The following is a 15,241-nucleotide window of genomic DNA, read 5'->3' on the forward strand; positions in this document are numbered from 1 at the left end:
AGAGACAACACGTCATAACGAAAATACAGAAAGAAGTACATATGACCTTTGACCTCACTTTGCACACCCAAGATGGCGTCTGAGCAAAAAGTGGTTATTTTGTGAAATGATCCTTGTTACATGGTCTTTGTGTGTGCAAAATATGGGAAAGATAGGACATGTATTCACCAAGATACAGGATGAAACATTTATGACCTTTGACCCTAATTTACATACCCAAGATGGTGTCTGATCAAGTAGTTGTTATCTTATGAAATAATGTACGTGACATGAACTAAACATGTGCAAAATATGGGATTGATAGCCATTGTTGTTGTTCATCTATTGCACAGAAAGTAGTAGAAAGAAAGAAAAATAAAGAAAAAAATATGTTATTTTATAGAAATTTGAAGGAGAAGCATAAAAAAATCAGAAAAAGATAAAGTTAGGAAGGGAGATTAAGACTAACTAAAGAAAAAGAAGAAAAAAAGTGTTTAAAAAAATGAAAAAAAATATTGGCAGGGGTGAGCCTCGAACCAGGGACCTTAGGATTACGAGTCGGATGCGCTATGCAATGACCTACGCAGTATTTCATGCTCCATAGGCCCTGTGTATTAAGCAAAATGACGCTGCATCGAAGCCACGTGCCATTTTCAACCAGGTTTTTCGACGTGATGCCGACGTCGTATGAAAAAATGAAGGGCACACTTACGATAGCCCAAAGTCTCAGCTACAACATACTAAAATCTGGGAAAAATTCACCGAAGCAAAAGTGAGCTAGTGCTCGAAAAAGAGAGTCATGTCAATTTTCACTGCCAGAAAAACTGCTCTCCCATAGAGATAACACGTAAACTGGTCAAATTCTACAAGGATACATTCAATCCATTTTTACGAGGCGATGACGTCATCCAATCAAAATGTTGTTTTTACATTAATGAAAGAACATTTCATAAGCTACAACATACTGAAATATGGGAGAAAATTGGCAGAGGATAAGTGAGATACGCTCGAGTAAACTTGTAATTTGATGACGTCATTTTGAAAATTTACTTTTTTTACTTTATTAAGAAATTTGATATCTTTTAATCATTTTGTCAGCATTGCCTACCCATGAAATGACATGTACAACTCATCAGCTTTCAATATATGTAAAGAAAATGGGGGGTCACCGTCCATCCTGACGAGTAAAATCGGATTTAAAATTGGCAGTTTTTTGGCATAGTTGCACTGTATATCGCCATTGACGCGCGCGCGGAATTTCAACTTTGACGGCCCCGTATGACGTCATATTGAGTCGGATTGACTTGAAACGTGGTATAAATATTCCTTGACATTTCAGACATGCGATCAAAGTGAAAAAACTGGAAATTTCAATTGCATATGAGCTGTGCGTGCGTATATGCGCGCGCGCGTACGCGTCCGTCCGATTTTTTCAATTTTTCAAAAAATGCTCCAAATGGTCTGAAACGTGTGCAAAAAAATTTTGAGCTCGATTGGAGCATACAAATATTTCAACGCGCGCGTACGCGCACGTTTTAAGAGAAAATATGAATTTTGAGAACATGAGTAGAATGCGCATAACTTGAAATATATGTGACGTAAATTTCATTGAAAAATTCTGTTTCATTAATGAGATATGATTGAGAATGTGTTTTCATATAATGACGTCATAGTGACGTCACGGTCGACTGATCACAATGATACATTAGATTTGCCGTCTTTGGGACATGATGCATACATGATATAATTTTGAAATTGACAGGCAGCGGACTTTCTGAGCTAACCTCTGCACAACTTTTGAGGAGAAATAAAGAAGAAGAAAAACTAGAGATTGTAATTTGTCATTACTGACAAATTAAGGTGATCCGATTTTTTTTTAATCAATGATTCGAGGTCTGATCGCAATAGGCATGACCATACAGGTTTCATCTGCTTTTAGAGACATTGGCCGTGTGATGTTTGGATTCTCATTTAAAAAAGGGAGTCATATCTGTCATCTTTGGTACCAAATTCTGTATACACTAGATAACGAAGATACAGCAACAAATACATAATTTAGGCATGACCATACAGGTTTCAGGTGTGTTTAGGGACATTTGCCGTGTGATATTTGGAATCTCATTTAGAAAAGCGAGTCAGACCTGCCATCTTTGGTACCAAATTCCGTATACACTGTAACGAAGATACAGAATGAAGTATATTTGACCATTGACCCCACTTTGCACAGCCAGGATGGCATCTAAGCAAAAAGTGGTTATTTCGTAAAATGATTCTTGTAACATGGTCTTTGCGTGTGCAAAATATGGAAGAGATAGGACATGTATTCACTGAGATACAGAATGAAACATTTATGACCTTTGACCCTAATTTACATACCCAAGATGGTGTCTGACTAAGAAGTTGTTATTTTATGAAATAATGTACGTGACATGAACTAAACATGTGCAAACTTTGAGGGTGATAGACGCTGTTTTTCTTGAGTTATTGCAAAGAAAGTTGCAGAAAGAAAGACATATTTCAATACATTGAAGATAAGCTTTAATTTCAACCAAGTTTTTTAACGTGATCCCGACATTGTATGAAAAAACGAAGGGTAAAATACGATAGCCCAAAGTCTCAGCTAAAACATATTAAGATCTGGGAGCAATTCACCGAAGCATAAGTGAGCTAGTGCTCGAAAAAGATAGTCATGTCAAATTTCATTTGCAGAAAAACTGCACTCCCATAGAGATAACACGTCATAATGAAGATGCAGAAAGAAGAATATATGACCTTTGACCCCACTTTGCACAGACATGATGGCATCCGAGCAAAAAGTCGTTATTTTGTGAAATGATTCTTGTAACATGGTCTTTGCGTGTGCAAAATATGGGAGAGATAGGACATGTATTCACCAAGATACAGGATGGAACATTTATGACCTTTGACCCTAATTTACATACCCAAGATGGTGTCCGATCAAGTAATTGTTATTTTATGAAATAATATACGTGACATGAACAAAACATGTGCAAAATATGGGATTAATAGCCATTGTTATTGTTCATCTATTGCACAGAAAGTAGTAGAAAGAAAGACAAATAAAGAAAAAATTATGTTATTTTTATAGAAATTTGAAGGAGAAGCATGAAAAAATCAGAAAAAGATAAACTTAGGAAAGGAGATTCACACTAACTAAAGAAAAAGAAGAAAAAAAAGTGTTAAAAAAATATATAAAAAAACTGGCAGGGGTGAGCATCGAACCAGGGACCTTAGGATTACGAGTCGGATGCGCTGTGCAATGACCTGTTTCATGCTCCATAGGCCCTGTGTATTAAGCAAAATGACGCTGCATCGAAGCCACATGCAATTTTTCAACCAAGTTTTTTGACGTGATGCCGACGTCGTAGGAAAAAATGGGGGTGCACATTTACGATAGCTCAAAGTCTCAGCTACAACATACTAAAATCTGGGAAAAATTCACCGAAGCATAAGTGAGCTAGTGCTCGAAAAAGATAGTCATGTCAATTTTCTCTGCCAGAAAAACTGCTCTCCCATAGAGATAACACGTAAACTGGTCAAATTTTACAAGGATACTTTCAATCCATTTTTACGAGGTGATGACGTTATCCAATCAAAATGTTGTAATTATATTAATGAAAGAACATTTCATAAGCTACAACATACTGAAATCTAGGTGAAAATTGGCGAAATTTAAGTGAGATACGCTCGAGTGAATTTGAAATTTGATGACGTCATTTTGAAAATTTACTTTTTTTACTTTATTAAGAAATTTGATATCTTCTAATCATTTTTTCAGTATCGCCAACCTATGAAATGACATGTACAACTCATTAGCTTTTAGAATATATCAAGAAAATGGGGGGTCACCGTCCATCCTGACGAGTAAAATCCGATTTAAATTTGGCGGTTTTTTGGCATAGTTGCACTGTGTATCCCCATTGACGCACGCGCGGAATTTTGAATTTGACGGGCCCGTATGACGTCATATTGAGTCGGATCGACTTGAAACTTGATAGAAATATTCCTTGACATTTCGGACATCCGATCCGTGTGAAGAAACTGAAAATTTCTATTGCATATGAGCTGTGCGTGCGTATATGTGCGCGCGCGTACGCGTCCGTCCGATTTTATCAATTTTTCAAAAAATGCTCCAAATGGTCTGAAACGTATGCAAAAAAAATTTGAGCTCGATTTGAGCATACAAATATTTCAACGCGCGCGTACGCGCACGTATCAAGAGAAAATGCGAATTTTGAGAATATGAGTAGAATGCGCATAACTTGAAATAAATGTGACGTGAATTTCATTGAAAAACTTCATTCCATTAATGAGATATGATTGAGAATGTGTTTTCACATAATGACGTCATAGTGACGTCAAGGTCGCCTGATCACTTTGATTTTAGTTCGATTGCCGTCTTTGGGACACGATACATACATGGTATAAGTTTGAACTTGATAGGCATAGCACTTTCTGAGCTAACCTCTGCACAACTTTTGGGGAGAAATAAAGAAAGAAGAAGAAGAAGAAGAAAGAATCCGTACAGATACAGAAGGTGATCCGAGAGGATACTCGGATCACCTAATAATCACAGAAATGCCGCTTCCATGCTAGTGCTGTTATCTGACAGTGCTTCTCCATAGTCGGGTATCCATTTTGCCCCCTTGGGTCAAAAGGGACAAATTGAGTACAACATCTTATCAAAGGAATGCTCACAGTAGGTAGAGTTCATGCTCAGAATCATCCATCAGCAAAGATCTTCTTATCCACTACCAAAAAAAAAACCAACAACAACAAACATAACCACATGTGATGGTGAATGCAGCACGACCTACCAGGTATTTATCGAGTTTGAAATTGATATAAGGCCCTCGCTGATTATCAGAACGTACTTAAAGGGAAGATAAACCCCAAGAGCAATGTGGATTGAGTGAAAGCAGCAACATTAGTAGAACACATCAGTGAAAGTTTGAGGAAAATCGGACAATGGATGCAAAAGTTATGAATTTTTAAAGTTTTGGTGTTGGAACCACTGGACGAGGAGACTACTAGAGGTTATGACGTATGAGTGGACAACAATACCAAGAAAATATAAAGAAAATACTACAAAATTCCATTTTTCATGAAAATTACAAATTCCATCAACTTGATATTGACATATGTTAAGGGTAGCAATTAGTCCCCCTGCTTTCTGAAAGCGGTTGGTCCGTTGCTCTTTCATAATTCTAGAAAAGTGAATTTTTGTTGAATTTCCTTTATATTTTCTTTGTATTGTTGTCCACTCATACGTCATATCCTCTAGTAGTCTCCTCATCCAGCGGTTCCAACACCAAAACTTTAAAAATTCATAACTTTTGCATCGATTGTCCGATTTTCCTCAAACTTTCACTGATGTGTTCTCCTAATGTTGCTGCTTTCACTCAATCCACATTGCTCTTTGGGTTTACTTTCCCTTTAAGTTACCTGAAGATACCATCTCCTCTAGAACAATTTGTGGGTTCAAATCAAGTGACAGGCAATAGAAATGATTCCAGGAGGAGTGGGCCTGTGGGTAGCATCTCTTCAGTTTAACATATTATAGTCTTAAGCAAAAAAACCAAACAATCTTAAGAGGATTGCAAACTGATTTTCAACTTGCCCTGCCCTTTATGAATTTGAATAATCTTAGAAGTATTTACATTTCCACTGTAATTTTTTTCCAACACACACCCGTTTTGGGGTGATTTTTTTTTTCTTTTCTTTTTAGTCAAAAGTTTCTAGGCAACTACCTTTATGACAGCAAAAACTGAAATCAAAAGTCCTCCTTAGAAGTGGAGTGTTGTTTTTTTTAACTCTTAAATTTTATTCAATTTTGTTGTTGTTGTTGCCAGTGTAAATGCTCGCTCCCAAGCTTGCCACTTTTACTCTGCTATTTGGTCATGTGACATTCAACCTCGGTGTAGAGAATCTCCTATCTACCTCCCTTCATTCAAAGAAAGCCGCAAGTTGTGTGTAATCACTGCTAATTACTTCCAAACATGAACATTCTGCTTTTTCTTGCACATAATATTATTTGATACCAAAATTGTGGAAACTTTCTGTTGTTGTTGTTTTGTTTTGTTTTTGGCAATGTACTAACTGGTGGAAAATAAAAAACTTTTTCTTTGTTTGTTTGTTTAGTTTAGTTTAGTTTAGTTTTATTTATTTTGTTTTGTTTTGTTTTTGTTTTGTTTTGTTTTGTTTTTTTGCACTGTACCTAGGTAAATGCCCCACAGTTAGTTGTCAAAATACCTGGATGACCCTATCTGGTGAACAATTCAAAAACCAGGTAGACCTCTTTCATACCTGTCCAAGGACTGGAGAATATCAGTGACATGAGACATTTCAGAACTACAAGGGCACTTCTTACACTCAGGAATTGGCCAGTAGATAATCTAAAGTCCAATCTGTCTCACTACAGAAACCTCAGGAGTGTAGGCTACACTTTTCTTCAAGAAAGATGAAATGCACTCTCACCAAAGTGCAATGACAGGGTTGACATTGAGGCATGGGATGTACCATCAATAATATGATGAGGTGTACCACATGTGTGCAAAAGTTATGAATGGCAGTGCAGGGCTCTAAATGCAGAGCATGGAATGAAATATGGCAGCTCATAATTACTTTATCTATTCCCCCCCCCCCTCAAAAAAAAAAAGAGAGAAGACATTCAACTTGCACAGACACACACACTGTACATATGCAATGTACACACACACACACACACACACACATAAATGGGACACAAGCAAGTGGGCATGATTGAGCCAATTTACAATATATCCAAATCATTGCGCCATTAATTAGACGCGAAGCCACACCTCCAGCCGTCACAGATAAGATATCTCCCAATGGCAGGCGATGGCGCAGTCCCCAGAGCAATAAAAGCAACTCTCACAGCGCTGGCGCTTCTGCCACTGCCAGCGCCAAATCGCACAAATGTTCCCCAACTTTTTCTGGAGATGAGACAAGAATCTTGGATGAATCCTCCTTTTCTTGTTTGTTTTAAAGGAGTACGTTAATCACAAATCACCAGACAGGGAGACAGAGAGAAAAAGAAAGAGAGAGAGGTGAAGGGGGGAGGGGGAGGGGTAAAACGGGAGGGGGTAAGAGGTAGCAATTTAACAGCACTGGCCAGTTGCTGCTAGGTAGCCCCTCATCTACGATTTCCCTCGGCCAACCTCTCTGATAGAGCGCCCTGATAAGCATTTCCTGTTTTGGGCAGCCAGCGACGACTTAAGGCATAGCTGAACAGACGAGGCGATAAAGGATTCCTTCCCATACATCGATCGCCTTGACTCAACTAAAAAATAAAAATAAAAAACTTCGTAGAAAAAATATACCATCATCTGTGGGGATAAATGTTTACACCAAGGGTTTATCGGGTCAGTGTTTGATGGGCTCAAAAAGTCTGAGACACGTCTATGTGCTTACAACTGGCCCCTTCTCATACACCAGGAAATGTTATTTTGTTTTATAATCCATTTTTGCAACATGATTTGAAAAAACAATTTTTTTTTTTTAGTGTACGCACACACACACACACACCCAAAATCTACAGAAGTGTTGCAATATGCATCGCAGTTCACAGGTCAGTCACTCTAGCTTTTGTTGTTAAAACCTCCATGGTAATGTGCTTCTCGCAGTGTGTGCGAACAAAGGAAGAAAATAAATCCCATGATGCAACTCACCTAACTAGACCCGGAGTGAGGATGCTTAACATACTGCTTTATAGACATGCCCAATTTGGAGATTTCAGTTGCTTTGCTTGCAGCAAGTGGAACTTTTTGTGACCATGTGTGAACAGCAACTGACAACATTGATCTTTGCATCATGCCCTCCTCCCCCCCCCCCCAAAAAAAAAAATGATAATGGATGTGTGTTAATGGGCCAATTGAGGGTGCAGAGTATCAGAGATGAATAATCGCTGATGAAGAACTGAGGGAGGCTGAGATGAGACAGCTGGTAGCATGAACTTCAAATGATTTCAAGTCATGTACGGAGTCAGTGTCATACAGAATAGCTCGGGTCGATGTAAGAGCAGATACCAGTGATACATCAATTGAGGATGTTTCAAGTGGAAGCATTTACCCTGTTGAGGACGATTTGATTTTGCTGTAACATGCATTTCCCAATATAGACACCTGCCAAAGTATACTCAAGACTGGTTTTCAAAGGGTTAAACAACATTTGAGACTGCCTCACAGCATTTCCAAATTCCTTGGTCCTACCAAGGAGGTATGATACTTCCTTGGATACCTCCTTGGATACCTCCTCGGATACCTCCTCGGATACCTCCTTGGATACCTCCGTGGATACCTTTTTGGATACTGGTATACCTCCTTTGATATTTTCTTGGTACTACTCCTACTAGGTCTCAAATGTGTCAGAAGCACATCATATATATATGACATCACACAACAAAAGTCCACACACATAATCAAGCAATACATTATGTTTTCACTGACTTTCACTCAGCTATGCTTGACAGCACTTCCCGGGCCACTTGCTGAGATTACAGTTGTCACCGAAAACACACAATCCACTTTGTATGATTTTACTGAATGGTACAGATGAAAATCAAAAGAAGAGAGATCAGTAATTCTTTACATAAAAAGAAGAGAAAACAAAGAAAACAGCTTCTGAAGATCATGTATATGTATGCTGCTATTCTTGATACTTCGCTGTTTTCATATCATCATGGGATACCAGAGTGAAACCAATCAAAAGTGTGCAACCTGAGGAGAAGAAAAAAAAAACCCAGTTTTTTATCAGAAGAGCCACATTATCAATCAATCATCCTACATCGGAGATTTGCCATTAGGGGCTGCCCTCATTCTGTCTCCGTTTTGTCTTAGATCATCAGCATTCCATTTCTCACAAAGAAATAATGTGATACCCTTCCTCCATAGGGTCATTTACTTTATCACCTGATATCCCACCATGCAGAGTTGTGCTTATAAATGGTGGGAGGGGGGGGGGGGGTCTTTCTTCCTTGTCTAGATGTTAGCTCAGCAGCTACTCACTCCTTTCTCTCTATCTGCAGATCGAGCAACCTTACCACTACAACCACTACTACCAGCCACCTCCCTGCTACTGCCAACGGTACTGCTACTAGTACTACGACTACTACTGGACCATCATACTAGCTACTACTACTACTACTACTGCTACTACTACTACTACTACTACTACTACTACTACTACTACTACTACTACTACTACTACTACTACTACTACTACTACTACACTCCACTACTAAATACTACTGCTGCAGTTACTGTAGGCCTACTCTTTTACTGCTGCTGATGCTGCTACTACTACGTACATCATCTAAGTTGACTGATAACTGATTGACTTACACACACACACACACACACACAATTACAGATCCATCTCTCCCTCTATCTCTATCTTTTTCTCTATCTCTCACTCCCATCTCGGCTATTACGCTATACCTCTCTTTGACAAAGGCATGTCGTGTGAGCTACATATTGCAGGTTTCTCACCAATTATCTATATTGTTCCTCTCAGTGTAGCCATCCCTCGACACAAAAATGAAATACAAAACTTGGAAATCATGAAAGTAATTTGATCATTGATGATAGTAATATCTCTTTTTTTTTGGGGGGGGGGGTGTGAGCTGAGAAAAATGTAATATATTGATGATGGCTCATGTGCCTCTATGTACTATACTTGATAAAGCTAACATCTTATGTTATACCCCCTTATAACCACTTGTCTGGTAATCTTTATAATCATCATGTACCACACAAATCACAAAATCATTATGTGATTTAATTCTTTCCTTCTTTTCTGCCATTTGATTCAGTATTTGTAAATAGATGTTTCTGGTATCACATTATTTTCACTGGGTGTTCCATTGTGCCCACATCTGCTCTTTTTTTTCTCTCTCAAATTCAGTCTAAATACACCCGGTAGTGCCTCGTCAGACAAGCCACAAAAAGACCTCACCCATAACAAAATTGACAAAGAAATAGAATTAAGAATACATAACTTTCCATGCCTCTTTTTTTTTTGCCATACCATGTTATAACACCAAGGATGATAAGAAACATAAAAACTGGTTTTCCATACCTTGTGTCAGTTCTGATAAAATGAATGACTCAAAACAGGCTTATCGTAATTAATACAATCATCCAAATAACCTGTCAGACAGATAAAAACACAAACATGACAGGGTATTATATGCACAATTTATCAGCGACAATCAGGCTTGACGCATATATGCAGCCATGTCAACTGAGACATCACCTGAAAGAATGAAATTCCCATGAATTTGAGAATTATCAATTTTGAAATCTGTGCGGTATCCAACAATGGGCCAAAGAGAGTTGTCAACTCGTGAAAATGAAACCAATCATGGCATACATTGTAGTACACATGAAACACCTTTGACAGCTGGGCATGTCCACAAGATCTATTTTTGAAGGTAGATTTTTTTTTTTAATCAGCTCAAATGAGATGGACTTGATCAACTGATTGTTCACATTATTTTGCCAGCCCTAAAATTAGACTAACGTTTCCTCCTTCCTTGGTTTATTCATTGATCAGGATGCACTCACATCACTGGTTGTCCTCCAAACCAACAAAAAAAATACCCTTCTGGGTATTTGTAGTTGAATTAATCAGCATCAAAACAATGCAGATAGGAAAAAAATATATATTGTGCTTCCAGAAGTAAGAGAAGCCTGCACCACTTTTTTAGCACCATTCTGGTATGACATGTTTCTGGCGATACTCCTTTAGCCCACACAACGCTTGAACAGGTAGTGGGGTATTGGGGGTAAAGGGGGGGGGGGGGGTATCCACACACTCCTATACAAGAAGAAATACCATGGTTAAAACATAATGTCCAAGAGGTCAAATGACCTTTTGACCAGACTTATCAGCACATATTAAGTCATAAGATGTATTCATGTGTTTTCACAATAGTAATGCTGATTATTTTCAGTCAGGTTGGATCATGTAATTGCTTTTCTCTTGCCTTGGCAATCACACCTGAATTCTCTCCTTATATACCCACATTAACTTTTCACAATTACCAGAGAAAGGATTAGCCTGACCATACACTGTGACAGCACAGCATCTGACAAGCACCCATATAATTATATTCTTTCATTGAGATACCCCCCTCCCCAAGACAGCTATGAAACTGTTGGATATTTCTACATTCTAGCACAAATTTTACATTTTACTTACATTGAATTGATTGCTTTTTTAAAAACTTTATGAATGGTGCAACAATCCATAGCGAACCCTTGCGCTTATGTCCAGGGATGCAAACTTTCCACTGCTAACTGCAAAGCCTGACTATCGCTGCACAAGTTCAAAATAACGGCGTTGATGTGACCGGAAGTACTCTGTAATGCATGTGCATTTACCACTGAAAGTGTCGCACAAACCTTGTACCGCTACACGGTCGATTGCCTGCGTGACCTTTTAAAATGTAGCGATAACCCGGGTCACTTCAGCTTTTACTAAGCAGTAACCGTGCAGAGAAAAATGATCTACAATGTGCAGATGATGCAATATATCTTCGTTTTCGTTAAGTTGCGTATCAATATCACTAACACCTATATGTAGGTAAAATGATCAAGATTTGATTTATGCAGGTCTGAGGTACCAAACATAAAATCATTAATTCAAAGTTCTGCGCAACAATACTGAGTGGCACAGCCTTGTCACAACAAGCTGTGCAATGACAGAGCCGTGTATGACCAGAAATGTCCATTGCCGCGCAATGCGCTTGTATCACTGGGGGCAGCATCACCCAAACTTATAGGTGTGGAGATATTACCAATATGAACCTCCATGCAAAATTTCAAAGAAATCCGTCAAGGTTTGTGGCCACTAAGAGTGCACACAAGAATGTGACGCGGCGGCGGCGGTGGCGGAGACGGTGGCATAACGCTGCTGAATCCAAAGTATCCTCTGGTATACATGCCAGGAGATACAATTAAGAAAGGGTATGAGTTATATCTTATTGAATTGAATTCTACAAGATTATCTTTCTTTTTGTATTTCTATCTCACTCTCATTCACTCTTTCTCTGTCTATAGCTGGGACATATCTATCTATCTATCTATCTATCTATTTATCTATCTATCTCTTACTTGTTCTTAAAATACAGCACCAGACCTTCCTACAAGCTTGATGGAGCAAAAAACATATCATTCAACACTCACCAATTACAGCAACAAAAAGAACATCAAGAACAAAAAGAACAACAACAACAACAACAGACGATAAGCATCTTGGCAATCTTATCTGCCGTGGCATCACACCCCTAATAACATTAGTCATCACTGCTTCTCTGTACAGAGGAGAGAAAGTATACCTGTCAAGTGCGTCATGCTTGTCCTCTTCAAAGGCATTTCAAGGCACTCTCCTTCTCTCTTCTCCACAAGATGTAACAGGTATCTCAAGAGATATGAGATCAAAGCAGTGAAAAGTACTTTCCCTTAAAGGGGAAGGCTAGTAACTGATCAGTGGGAATCAGTGGAAATGCTGGGAGATGATTGTTCCAATCCTTATGGGATTCATTCAAGAGTTCATTGTATATCTATTGTTGTGTGAAAATGATTTGCTTCAGAATGGTCTCATATTCAAGTAATGTGCAGTTTAATGCTTCCAGGTTAGCGTCCCTGGTCAGTGGCACATTACTTGAATATGAGACCGTTCTGAAGCAAATCATTTTCACACAACAATAGATATACAATGAACTCTTGAATGAATCCCATAAGGATTGGAACAATCATCTCCCAGCATTTCCACTGATTCCCACTGATCAGTTACTAGCCATCCCCTTTAAAGGGATGGCATACTGTAAAAGGGGACATTTCCACAGTGTCGAAATTTTCGCCCATTTCGCGCAACCAGAAACTAGCGCGAAAATAAAAGCACGCGAATATTCTTGCTTGCCATATGTTCCTGCAGAGACTCCAACCCTAAAGGTGCAATCACACATCGCCGGTTTAGATGGCGGTTCAGCAAGTCGCCGTGCTCCGCCAAAGACCGTGTTTACACCGTACACAAACCGTGGTCATCCGTCACTCATCCGCCATGAACCCCGAGAACCGCGGGGAACCGCCAGAAAAATTAAACATGTTTAATTTTTCGTGGCGGTCTTGGCGGTTTGAAATGGACCGTGTTCACATCGCCGTCCACCGTGTAAAGAACGGCATCCTCCGTGTTTGCACTGCAAGCTCCGTGATAATGCCGTGTTAACATTGCCATAATTTTTCAAGAGAAAAGAAACAATGAACTTAAAGAGAATAATGGCTCCGGCGACACTTCGTGGCGGAGCAATAAAAAATGGAGAAAGAAAGCAAAGATGAACCCATAATACAAGATCGGATAAATATATTGAATGCTATAGTTTTCTTACTTCTTTATCACATATACAGTATATTTGTAAATAAAGTTTAATGTTCAAAAAGTTGTTAGGTATGTTCAATAGTACATCATTTACATTGAAAGGTATAAAGTTCATAATCTTATTAAAGCTTAACAGCTTTTAAGATGGCCAGCAACGTGAAAACTTTTGAAACTATGTTGGATTCTGCTTTGATATGTATGCCTTTTTAATGACAGTTAATACAGATAGTTAAAAAGTTAAGAGAAAGAGAAAAAGCACGTTGAACCTTGAAGATATTTGCTTGTTGCATCACTTATATCAATCTGTTAAACACAGGGGGCTACAACGTTTCATAGTTTCTTTAAAATTGTGTTTACCAAACAAAGCAAAATGCTCCTTAATTGTTGAAACTCATTGAGGACAAGTGAAAGGGCTCTGATCGCATCCAACTACATGGGCTTGGTATGGACTCCTCCACCTTCCGGAGAGATCCGTGTTACTACCGCGTCAATCCGCGTTTGCTCCGTGTTCAAAACGTGTTGAGAACGTAGTCACATCGCGCTTAAGTGCTTTCCGCCATCATTGGGACACGGTTCACGGCGGTTTGAGAACCGCCATGAACCGCCATCTAAACCGGCGATGTGTGAACGCACCTTAAGGACCTTCTGATCTGGAGATTCTCCCGCCTGAAACTCCTAGCAAACAGGAGACTCCAACTTGATGTGCGAGAAGCGCATGGATATCACGAGCGCAAAGTTCCTTGTGGCCGGTCCAGGGCCCGCTTGGGCCCTGGAAGCTCTAATAATTAGGGTTCTTGATGCTCTCTCGTGCTATCTAAGGCTTATTTTTCAACATACAAAGACAAAAAGTAAGAAATCATTTCAAACGGGAGACACAGAGCCAGGGCGGGAGAAATTAAATCTCAAGTGGGAGAACGGGAGATTTTGCAAAAGTGGGCTTTCGGCGGGAGATCTCCCGTCAAAAGCGGGAGAGTTGGAGTCTCTGTTCCTGTACTTGATGTCTTGATTCCACGGAATTAAAAAGATGCAAAACTCTTCTTACCTGGCCAAGCGCGAAAAATAGTCCCCCCAAAATATCCACTTTTACAGTAGTATTGGTGGAGATGAGGATTGGGCATTTAACGTTTTGTGAGATACCAAGAAACCACTTATGAAATAGTGCAGAACATCGCCATTTTAAGAGCCATTCAAAATTTATTTGGTGAAAATTGGTTTTGGAATGGCTGAGATATCCAAAAACGAAGTAAAACAAAGCGACCTTACTGAAAGGCGGGTGTCACCTTTTATTAGGATCGCTCTGTTTTAGATATATCGGCTATTTCAAAAGCAATTTTCTTCAAATAAACTAGGAAACCCTCTTAGAATTATGTGTTTTTTCATATTTCATAAAAGAATTCTCATTCTCTAAAAAAAATTATCATGAAAAAATGTTGGAAACTTGACGTCCGATCTCAACCGAAACTGTACCATCCTTTTAACTACTGACTTGTAAAACACCTATTTTGCTATGTATAAAAGGACTCTTTGAAGACTCTGTGCAGAGTTGTGTACTGAAAATATTAGAGCATCATGGGCATTAGTCTTGGTTCAAAACCTGCATCTTTCTAAACCCGAACAAGGTGGACCCACTGTAGTTTCGATTGTCATAAATGAGTAATTCAGTTACAATCACGTATCGCATGTTCAATGAGCCTATGTCATTGACTTGCTAACAGCTCTCCCAGTTAGTTATACCAATGACATTCGTTTGTGTGCACGTGTGTGTGTGTGTGTGTGTGTGTGTGTGTGTGTGTGTGAATAATTAGAACCAAAAATAAGCCTTCTCTTAAAGCTTTACAAT

Source organism: Diadema antillarum, unplaced genomic scaffold (assembly GCF_040938485.1).
Source record: "Diadema antillarum isolate AM-2024a unplaced genomic scaffold, OU_Dant_1.0 seq00001130_RagTag, whole genome shotgun sequence".
NCBI lineage: Eukaryota > Metazoa > Echinodermata > Echinoidea > Diadematoida > Diadematidae > Diadema > Diadema antillarum.